General features: G+C 34.2%; 1 non-coding gene across 1 annotated transcript; it reads right to left on the reverse strand.

The window, feature by feature from the left end:
- Positions 1-5,397: 5,397 nt before the first annotated feature.
- TRNAD-GUC (transfer RNA aspartic acid (anticodon GUC)) lies at positions 5,398-5,469 on the reverse strand. Its single transcript has one exon. It is a non-coding gene; the product is annotated as a tRNA-Asp (tRNA).
- Positions 5,470-12,745: the final 7,276 nt, after the last annotated feature.

Here is a 12,745-nt window from a genome sequence, read left to right on the forward strand (position 1 = left end):
AGTGAAACAGCATGCAAAAAAAATAGATTAAAAGTTCAAAACTCCCCGTCGGGAAATTGAACCCCAGCCTCCCGCATGACAGGCGGAAACACTTCACACTATACTAACGAGGACTTACTTGTTCAATTTTTGGCAAAATAATATCAAAAAATATACCCAAAAAACATGTCATGGTTAGCTATCGAAATTTGTATGTCATTGGCCAAAGAGATTATATGCTACAGTTTTTCAAGCTAATTTAAAACCCTAAAGAAATATTTAACCTATTATTTGGCAAATGAAAAGTCAGTAATATTGACAACATTATTTTACTCTTGCAATGCATAGCACTCTAAAGTCTTTTCTCCTGCTCTAACCAAGCAGTGTATTGAATCACTATTTATTACTTTGATAAATATATCCAAAACCAGGTCATGGTGACCTCACAAATTGTACTTGTAGCACTGGCCATGAAGCTTACATGCAAGATTTTTTCAAGTTGACATAAACCCTGGATTCAATTTAGATAAGGCATTTTTGTTATCTCAATGAAACAAAGTGAAACAGCATGCAAAAAAAGAGATTGAAAGTTCAAAACTCCCAGTCGAGAAATCAAACCCCGGTCTCCTGCAGGTCAGGCGGGGATACTTCACAATATACTAACGATGACATACTTGGTCAATTTTTGGCAAAATATGATCAAAAAATATACACAAAAAACATGTCATGGTTAGCTATTGAAATGTGTATGTCATTGGCCAAAGAGATTATATGCTACATTCTTTCAAGCTAATTTAAAACCCTAAAGAAATATTTAACATATTATTTGGCAAATGAAAAGTCAGTAATTTTGACAACATAATTTTACTCTTGCAATGCATAGCACTCTAAAGTCTATTCTCCTGCTCTAACCAAGCAGTGTATTGAATAACTATTTATTACCTTGATAAATATACCTAAAGCCAGGTCATGGGGACCTCGCAAACTGTACTTGTAGCACTGGCCATGAAACTTACATGCAAGATTTTTTTCAAGTTGACATAAACCCTGGATTCAATTTGGATAAGGCATTTTTGTTATCTCAATGAAACAATGTGAAACAGCACACAGAAAAGAGATTAAAAGTTCAAAACTCCACGTCGGGGAATTGAACCCCGGTCTCCCACGTGACAGGCGGGGAAACTCACCACTATACTAACGAGGACTTACTTGGTAAGTTTTTGGCAAAATTTGATCAAAAAATATACCCAAAAAACATGTCATGGTTAGCTATCGAAATTTGTATGTCATTGGCCAAAGAGATTATATGCTACATTTTTTCAAGCTAATTTAAAACCCTAAAGAAATATTTAACCTATTATTTGGAAAATGAAAAGTCAGTAATATTGACAACATAATTTTACTCTTGCAATCCATAGCACTCTAAAGTCTTTTCTCCTGCTCTAACCAAGCAGTGTATTGAATCACTATTTATTACTTTGATAAATATACCTAAAGCCAGGTCATGGGGACCTCGTAAATTCTACTTGTAGCACTGGCCATGAAGCTTACATGCAAGATTTTTTTCAAGTTGACATAATCACTGGATTCAATTTAGATAAGGCATTTTTGTTATCTCAATGAAACAAAGTGAAACAGCATGCAAAAAAAATAGATTAAAAGTTCAAAACTCCCCGTCGGGTAATTGAACCCCATCCTCCCGCATGACAGGCGGAAACACTTCACACTATACTAACGAGGACTTACTTGGTCAATTTTTGGCAAAATAATATCAAAAAATATACCCAAAAAACATGTCATGGTTAGCTATCGAAATTTGTATGTCATTGGCCAAAGAGATTATATGCTACATTTTTTCAAGCTAATTTAAAACCCTAAAGAAATATTTAACCTATTATTTGGCAAATGAAAAGTCAGTAATATTGACAACATAATTTTACTCTTGCAATGCATAGCACTCTAAAGTCTTTTCTCCTGCTCTAACCAAGCAGTGTATTGAATCACTATTTATTACTTTGATAAATATATCCAAAACCAGGTCATGGTGACCTCACAAATTGTACTTGTAGCACTGGCCATGAAGCTTACATGCAAGATTTTTTCAAGTTGACATAAACCCTGGATTCAATTTAGATAAGGCATTTTTGTTATCTCAATGAAACAAAGTGAAACAGTATGCAAAAAAAGAGATTAAAAGTTCAAAACTCCCAGTCGAGAAATCAAACCCCGGTCTCCCGCAGGTCAGGCGGGGATACTTCACACTATACTAACGAGGACTTACTTGGTCAATTTTTGGCAAAATATGATCAAAAAATGTACCCAAAAAACATGTCATGGTTAGCTATTGAAATGTTTATGTCATTGGCCAAAGAGATTATATGCTACATTTTTTCAAGCTAATTTAAAACCCTAAAGAAATATTTAACCTATTATTTGGAAAATGAAAAGTCAGTAATATTGACAACATAATTTTACTCTTGCAATCCATAGCACTCTAAAGTCTTTTCTCCTGCTCTAACCAAGCAGTGTATGGAATCACTATTTATTACTTTGATAAATATACCTAAAGCCAGGTCATGGGGACCTCGTAAATTCTACTTGTAGCACTGGCCATGAAGCTTACATGCAAGATTTTTTTCAAGTTGACATAATCCCTGGACTCAATTTAGATAAGGCATTTTTGTTTTCTCAATGAAACAAAGTGAAACAGCATGCAAAAAAAATAGATTAAAAGTTCAAAACTCCCCGTCGGGAAATTGAACCCCAGCCTCCCGCATGACAGGCGGAAACACTTCACACTATACTAACAAGGACTTACTTGTTCTATTTTTGGCAAAATAATATCAAAAAATATACCCAAAAAACATGTCATGGTTAGCTATCGAAATTTGTATGTCATTGGCCAAAGAGATTATATGCTACAGTTTTTCAAGCTAATTTAAAACCCTAAAGAAATATTTAACCTATTATTTGGCAAATGAAAAGTCAGTAATATTGACAACATTATTTTACTCTTGCAATGCATAGCACTCTAAAGTCTTTTCTCCTGCTCTAACCAAGCAGTGTATTGAATCACTATTTATTACTTTGATAAATATATCCAAAACCAGGTCATGGTGACCTCACAAATTGTACTTGTAGCACTGGCCATGAAGCTTACATGCAAGATTTTTTCAAGTTGACATAAACCCTGGATTCAATTTAGATAAGGCATTTTTGTTATCTCAATGAAACAAAGTGAAACAGCATGCAAAAAAAGAGATTGAAAGTTCAAAACTCCCAGTCGAGAAATCAAACCCCGGTCTCCTGCAGGTCAGGCGGGGATACTTCACAATATACTAACGATGACATACTTGGTCAATTTTTGGCAAAATATGATCAAAAAATATACACAAAAAACATGTCATGGTTAGCTATTGAAATGTGTATGTCATTGGCCAAAGAGATTATATGCTACATTCTTTCAAGCTAATTTAAAACCCTAAAGAAATATTTAACATATTATTTGGCAAATGAAAAGTCAGTAATTTTGACAACATAATTTTACTCTTGCAATGCATAGCACTCTAAAGTCTATTCTCCTGCTCTAACCAAGCAGTGTATTGAATAACTATTTATTACCTTGATAAATATACCTAAAGCCAGGTCATGGGGACCTCGCAAACTGTACTTGTAGCACTGGCCATGAAACTTACATGCAAGATTTTTTTCAAGTTGACATAAACCCTGGATTCAATTTGGATAAGGCATTTTTGTTATCTCAATGATACAATGTGAAACAGCACACAGAAAAGAGATTAAAAGTTCAAAACTCCACGTCGGGGAATTGAACCCCGGTCTCCCACGTGACAGGCGGGGAAACTCACCACTATACTAACGAGGACTTACTTGGTAAGTTTTTGGCAAAATTTGATCAAAAAATATACCCAAAAAACATGTCATGGTTAGCTATCGAAATTTGTATGTCATTGGCCAAAGAGATTATATGCTACATTTTTTCAAGCTAATTTAAAACCCTAAAGAAATATTTTACCTATTATTTGGAAAATGAAAAGTCAGTAATATTGACAACATAATTTTACTCTTGCAATCCATAGCACTCTAAAGTCTTTTCTCCTGCTCTAACCAAGCAGTGTATTGAATCACTATTTATTACTTTGATAAATATACCTAAAGCCAGGTCATGGGGACCTCGTAAATTCTACTTGTAGCACTGGCCATGAAGCTTACATGCAAGATTTTTTTCAAGTTGACATAATCACTGGATTCAATTTAGATAAGGCATTTTTGTTATCTCAATGAAACAAAGTGAAACAGCATGCAAAAAAAATAGATTAAAAGTTCAAAACTCCCCGTCGGGTAATTGAACCCCATCCTCCTGCATGACAGGCGGAAACACTTCACACTATACTAACGAGGACTTACTTGGTCAATTTTTGGCAAAATAATATCAAAAAATATACCCAAAAAACATGTCATGGTTAGCTATCGAAATTTGTATGTCATTGGCCAAAGAGATTATATGCTACATTTTTTCAAGCTAATTTAAAACCCTAAAGAAATATTTAACCTATTATTTGGCAAATGAAAAGTCAGTAATATTGACAACATAATTTTACTCTTGCAATGCATAGCACTCTAAAGTCTTTTCTCCTGCTCTAACCAAGCAGTGTATTGAATCACTATTTATTACTTTGATAAATATATCCAAAACCAGGTCATGGTGACCTCACAAATTGTACTTGTAGCACTGGCCATGAAGCTTACATGCAAGATTTTTTCAAGTTGACATAAACCCTGGATTCAATTTAGATAAGGCATTTTTGTTATCTCAATGAAACAAAGTGAAACAGCATGCAAAAAAAGAGATTGAAAGTTCAAAACTCCCAGTCGAGAAATCAAACCCCGGTCTCCCGCAGGTCAGGCGGGGATAGTTCACACTATACTAACAAAGATTTAATTGGTCAATTTTTGGCAAAATATGATCAAAAAATATACCTAAAAAACATGTCATGGTTAGCTATCGAAATTTGTATGTCATTGGCCAAAGAGATTATATGCTAAATTTTTTCAAGCTAATTTAAAACCCTAAAGAAATATTTAACCTAGTATTTGGAAAATGAAAAGTCAGTAATATTGAAAACATAATTTTACTCTTGCAATGCATAGCACTCTAAAGTCTTTTCTCCTGCTCTAACCAAGCAGTGTATTGAATCACTATTTATTACTTTGATAAATATACCCAAAACCAGGTCATGGGGACCTCGCAAACTGTACTTGTAGCACTGGCCATGAAACTTACATGCAAGATTTTTTTCAAGTTGACATAAACCCTGGATTCAATTTAGATAAGGCATTTTTGTTATCTCAATGAAACAACGTGAAACAGCACACAGAAAAGAGATTAAAAGTTCAAAACTCCCCATCGGGGAATTGAACCCCGGTCTCCCACGTGACAGGCGGGGATACTCACCACTATACTAACGAGGACTTACTAGGTCAATTTTTGGCAAAATTTGATCAAAAAATATACACTAAAAACATGTCATGGTTAGCTATCGAAATTTGTATGTCATTGGCCAAAGAGATTATATGCTACATTTTTTCAAGCTAATTTAAAACCCTAAAGAAATATTTAACCTATTATTTGGCAAATGAAAAGTCAGTAATATTGACAACATAATTTTACTCTTGCAATGCATAGCACTCTAAAGTCTTTTCTCCTGCTCTAACCAAGCAGTGTATTGAATCACTATTTATTACTTTGATAAATATATCCAAAACCAGGTCATGGTGACCTCACAAATTGTACTTGTAGCACTGGCCATGAAGCTTACATGCAAGATTTTTTCAAGTTGACATAAACCCTGGATTCAATTTAGATAAGGCATTTTTGTTATCTCAATGAAACAAAGTGAAACAGTATGCAAAAAAAGAGATTAAAAGTTCAAAACTCCCAGTCGAGAAATCAAACCCCGGTCTCCCGCAGGTCAGGCGGGGATACTTCACACTATACTAACGAGGACTTACTTGGTCAATTTTTGGCAAAATATGATCAAAAAATGTACCCAAAAAACATGTCATGGTTAGCTATTGAAATGTTTATGTCATTGGCCAAAGAGATTATATGCTACATTTTTTCAAGCTAATTTAAAACCCTAAAGAAATATTTAACCTATTATTTGGCAAATGAAAAGTCAGTAATTTTGACAACATAATTTTACTCTTGCAATGCATAGCACTCTAAAGTCTATTCTCCTGCTCTAACCAAGCAGTGTATTGAATAACTATTTATTACTTTGATAAATATACCTAAAGCCAGGTCATGGGGACCTCGCAACTGTACTTGTAGCACTGGCCATGAAGCTTACATGCAAGATTTTTTTCAAGTTGACATAATCCTTGTATTCAATTTAGATAAGGCATTTTTGTTATCTCATTGAAACAAAGTGAAACAGCATGCAAAAAACGAGATTAAAAGTTCAAAACTCCCCATCGGGGAATTGAACCCCAGCTCCCGCATGACAGGAGGAGACACTTCACACTATACTAACGAGGACTTACTTGGTCAATTTTTGGCAAAATATGATCAAAAAATATACCCAAAAAACATGTCATGGTTAGCTTTCGAAATTTGTATGTCATTTGCCAAAGAGATTATATGCTACATTTTTTCAAGCTAATTTAAAACCCTAAAGAAATATTTAACCTATTATTTGGCAAATGAAAAGTCAGTAATATTGACAACATAATTTTACTCTTGCAATGCATAGCACTCTAAAGTCTTTTCTCCTGCTCTAACCAAGCAGTGTATTGAATCACTATTTATTACTTTGATAAATATACCCAAAACCAGGTCATGGTGACCTCACAAATTGTACTTGTAGCACTGGCCATGAAGCTTACATGCAAGATTTTTTCAAGTTGACAGAAACCCTGGATTCAATTTAGATAAGGCATTTTTGTTATCTCAATGAAACAAAGTGAAACAGCATGCAAAAAAAGAGATTGAAAGTTCAAAACTCCCAGTCGAGAAATCAAACCCCGGTCTCCCGCAGGTCAGGCGGGGATACTTCACACTATACTAACGAGGACTTACTTGGTCAATTTTTGGCAAAAGATGATCAAAAAATATACACAAAAAACATGTCATGGTTAGCTATCGAAATGTGTATGTCATTGGCCAAAGAGATTATATGCTACATTTTTTCAAGCTAATTTAAAACCTTAAAGAAATATTTAAACTATTATTTGGCAAATGAAAAGTCAGTAATTTTGACAACATAATTTTACTCTTGCAATGCATAGCACTCTAAAGTCTTTTCTCCTGCTCTAACCAAGCAGTGTATTGAATCACTATTTATTACTTTGATAAATATACCCAAAACCAGGTCATGGGGACCTCGTAAATTCTACTTGTAGCACTGGCCATGAAGCTTACATGCAAGATTTTTTTCAAGTTGACATAATCCCTGGATTCAATTTAGATAAGGCATTTTTGTTATCTCAATGAAACAAAGTGAAACAGCATGCAAAAAAAATAGATTAAAAGTTCAAAACTCCCCGTCGGGGAATTGAACCCCAGCCTCCCGCATGACAGGCAGAAACACTTCACACTATACTAACGAGGACTTACTTGGACAATGTTTGGCAAAATAATATAAAAAAATATACCCAAAAAACATGTCATGGTTAGCTATCGAAATTTGTATGTCATTGGCCAAAGAGATTATATGCTACATTTTTTCAATCTAATTTAAAACCCTAAAGAAATATTTAACCTATTATTTGGCAAATGAAAAGTCAGTAATATTGACAACATAATTTTACTCTTGCAATGCATAGCACTCTAAAGTCTTTTCTCCTGCTCTAACCAAGCAGTGTATTGAATCACTATTTATTACTTTGATGAATATATCCAAAACCAGGTAATGGTGACCTCACAAATTGTACTTGTAACACTGGCCATGAAGCTTACATGCAAGATTTTTTCAAGTTGACATAAACCCTGGATTCAATTTAGATAAGGCATTTTTGTTATCTCAATGAAACAAAGTGAAACAGCATGCAAAAAAAGAGATTGAAAGTTCAAATCTCCCAGTCGAGAAATCAAACCCCGGTCTCCCGCTGGTCAGGTGGGGATACTTCACACTATACTAACGAGGACTTACTTGGTCAATTTTTGGCAAAATATGATCAAAAAATATACACAAAAAACATGTCATGGTTAGCTATTGAAATGTTTATGTCATTGGCCAAAGAGATTATATGCTACATTTTTTCAAGCTAATTTAAAACCCTAAAGAAATATTTAACCTATTATTTGGCAAATGAAAAGTCAATAATTTTGACAACATAATTTTACTCTTGCAATGCATAGCACTCTAAAGTCTATTCTCCTGCTCTAACCAAGCAGTGTATTGAATAACTATTTATTACTTTGATAAATATACCTAAAGCCAGGTCATGGGGACCTCGCAAACTGTACTTGTAGAACTGGCCATGAAACTTACATGCAAGATTTTTTTCAAGTTGACGTAAACCCTGGATTCAATTTGGATAAGGCATTTTTGTTATCTCAATGAAACAACGTGAAACAGCACACAGAAAAGAGATTAAAAGTTCAAAACTCCCCGTCGGGGAATTGAACCCCAGTCTCCCACGTGACAGGCGGGGATACTCACTACTATACTAACGAGGACTTACTAGGTCAATTTTTGGCAAAATTTGATCAAAAAATATACACAAAAAACATGTCATGGTTAGCTATCGAAATTTGTATGTCATTGGCCAAAGAGATTATATGCTAAATTTTTTCAAGCTAATTTAATACCCTAAAGAAATATTTAACCTATTATTTGGCAAATGAAAAGTCAGTAATATTGACAACATAATTTTACTCTTGCAATGCATAGCACTCTAAAATCTTTTCTCCTGCTCTAACCAAGCAGTGTATTGAATCACTATTTATTACTTTGATAAATATATCCAAAACCAGGTCATGGTGACCTCACAAATTGTACTTGTAGCACTGGCCATGAAGCTTACATGCAAGATTTTTTCAAGTTGACATAAACCCTGGATTCAATTTAGATAAGGCATTTTTGTTATCTCAATGAAACAAAGTGAAACAGCATGCAAAAAAAGAGATTGAAAGTTCAAAACTCCCAGTCGAGAAATCAAACCCCGGTCTCCCGCAGGTCAGGCGGGGATACTTCACACTATACTAACGAGGACTTACTTGGTCAGTTTTTGGCAAAATATGATCAAAAAATATACACAAAAAACATGTCATGGTTAGCTATTGAAATGTTTATGTCATTGGCAAAAGAGATTATATGCTAAATTTTTTCAAGCTAATTTAAAACCCTAAAGAAATATTTAACCTATTATTTGGCAAATGAAAAGTCAGTAATTTTGACAACATAATTTTACTCTTGCAATGCATAGCACTCTAAAGTCTATTCTCCTGCTCTAACCAAGCAGTGTATTGAATAACTATTTATTACTTTGATAAATATACCTAAAGCCAGGTCATGGGGACCTCGCAATCTGTACTTGTAGCACTGGCCATGAAGCTTACATACAAGATATTTTTCAAGTTGACATAATCCCTGGATTCAATTTAGATAAGGCATTTTTGTTATCTCAATGAAACAAAGTGAAACAGCATGCAAAAAAAGAGATTAAAAGTTCAAAACTCCACGTCGGGGAATTGAACCCCAGCTCCCGCATGACAGGCGGAGACACTTCACACTATACTAACGAGGACTTACTTGGTCAATTTTTGGCAAAATATGATCAAAAAATATACCCAAAAAACATGTCATGGTTAGCTATCGAAATTTGTATGTCATTGGCCAAAGAGATTATATGCTACATTTTTTCAAGCTAATTTAAAACCCTAAAGAAATATTTAACCTATTATTTGGCAAATGAAAAGTCAGTAATATTGACAACATAATTTTACTCTTGCAATGCATAGCACTCTAAAGTCTTTTCTCCTGCTCTAACCAAGCCGTGTATTGAATCACTATTTATTACTTTGATAAATATACCCAAAACCAGGTCATGGTGACCTCACAAATTGTACTTGTAGCACTGGCCATGAAGCTTACATGCAAGATTTTTTCAAGTTGACAGAAACCCTGGATTCAATTTAGATAAGGCATTTTTGTTATCTCAATGAAACAAAGTGAAACAGCATGCAAAAAAACAGATTGAAAGTTCAAATCTCCCAGTCGAGAAATCAAACCCCGGTCTCCCGCAGGTCAGGCGGGGATACTTCACACTATACTAACGAGGACTTACTTGGTCAATTTTTGGCAAAATATGATCAAAAAATATACACAAAAAACATGTCATGGTTAGCTATTGAAATGTTTATGTCATTGGCCAAAGAGATTATATGCTACATTTTTTCAAGCTAATTTAAAACCCTAAAGAAATATTTAACCTATTATTTGGCAAATGAAAAGTCAATAATTTTGACAACATAATTTTACTCTTGCAATGCATAGCACTCTAAAGTCTATTCTCCTGCTCTAACCAAGCAGTGTATTGAATAACTATTTATTACTTTGATAAATATACCTAAAGCCAGGTCATGGGGACCTCGCAAACTGTACTTGTAGAACTGGCCATGAAACTTACATGCAAGATTTTTTTCAAGTTGACGTAAACCCTGGATTCAATTTGGATAAGGCATTTTTGTTATCTCAATGAAACAACGTGAAACAGCACACAGAAAAGAGATTAAAAGTTCAAAACTCCCCGTCGGGGAATTGAACCCCAGTCTCCCACGTGACAGGCGGGGATACTCACTACTATACTAACGAGGACTTACTAGGTCAATTTTTGGCAAAATTTGATCAAAAAATATACACAAAAAACATGTCATGGTTAGCTATCGAAATTTGTATGTCATTGGCCAAAGAGATTATATGCTAAATTTTTTCAAGCTAATTTAAAACCCTAAAGAAATATTTAACCTATTATTTGGCAAATGAAAAGTCAGTAATATTGACAACATAATTTTACTCTTGCAATGCATAGCACTCTAAAATCTTTTCTCCTGCTCTAACCAAGCAGTGTATTGAATCACTATTTATTACTTTGATAAATATATCCAAAACCAGGTCATGGTGACCTCACAAATTGTACTTGTAGCACTGGCCATGAAGCTTACATGCAAGATTTTTTCAAGTTGACATAAACCCTGGATTCAATTTAGATAAGGCATTTTTGTTATCTCAATGAAACAAAGTGAAACAGCATGCAAAAAAAGAGATTGAAAGTTCAAAACTCCCAGTCGAGAAATCAAACCCCGGTCTCCCGCAGGTCAGGCGGGGATACTTCACACTATACTAACGAGGACTTACTTGGTCAGTTTTTGGCAAAATATGATCAAAAAATATACACAAAAAACATGTCATGGTTAGCTATTGAAATGTTTATGTCATTGGCAAAAGAGATTATATGCTAAATTTTTTCAAGCTAATTTAAAACCCTAAAGAAATATTTAACCTATTATTTGGCAAATGAAAAGTCAGTAATTTTGACAACATAATTTTACTCTTGCAATGCATAGCACTCTAAAGTCTATTCTCCTGCTCTAACCAAGCAGTGTATTGAATAACTATTTATTACTTTGATAAATATACCTAAAGCCAGGTCATGGGGACCTCGCAATCTGTACTTGTAGCACTGGCCATGAAGCTTACATACAAGATATTTTTCAAGTTGACATAATCCCTGGATTCAATTTAGATAAGGCATTTTTGTTATCTCAATGAAACAAAGTGAAACAGCATGCAAAAAAAGAGATTAAAAGTTCAAAACTCCACGTCGGGGAATTGAACCCCAGCTCCCGCATGACAGGCGGAGACACTTCACACTATACTAACGAGGACTTACTTGGTCAATTTTTGGCAAAATATGATCAAAAAATATACCCAAAAAACATGTCATGGTTAGCTATCGAAATTTGTATGTCATTGGCCAAAGAGATTATATGCTACATTTTTTCAAGCTAATTTAAAACCCTAAAGAAATATTTAACCTATTATTTGGCAAATGAAAAGTCAGTAATATTGACAACATAATTTTACTCTTGCAATGCATAGCACTCTAAAGTCTTTTCTCCTGCTCTAACCAAGCAGTGTATTGAATCACTATTTATTACTTTGATAAATATACCCAAAACCAAGTCATGGGGACCTCACAAATTGTAGTTGTAGCACTGGCCATGAAGCTTACATGCAAGATTTTTTCAAGTTGACATAAACCCGGGATTTAATTTAGATAAGGCATTTTTGTTATCTCAATGAAACAAAGTGAAACAGCATGCAAAAAAAGAGATTGAAAGTTCAAAACTCCCAGTCGAGAAATCAAACCCCGGTCTCCCGCAGGTCAGGCGGGGATACTTCACACTATACTAACGAGGACTTACTTGGTCAATTTTTGGCAAAATATGATCAAAAAATATACACAAAAAACATGTCATGGTTAGCTATCGAAATGTGTATGTCATTGGCCAAAGAGATTATATGCTACATTTTTTCAAGCTAATTTAAAACCAAAAAGAAATATTTAACCTATTATTTGGCAAATGAAAAGTCAGTAATATTGACAACATAATTTTACTCTTGCAATGCATAGCACTCTAAAGTCTTTTCTCCTGCTCTAACCAAGCAGTGTATTGAATCACTATTTATTACTTTGATAAATATACCCAAAACCAGGTCATGGGGACCTCGTAAATTCT

Source organism: Taudactylus pleione, unplaced genomic scaffold (assembly GCF_031769625.1).
Source record: "Taudactylus pleione unplaced genomic scaffold, aTauple2 ptg000117l, whole genome shotgun sequence".
NCBI classification, from domain to species: Eukaryota; Metazoa; Chordata; class Amphibia; order Anura; family Myobatrachidae; genus Taudactylus; species Taudactylus pleione.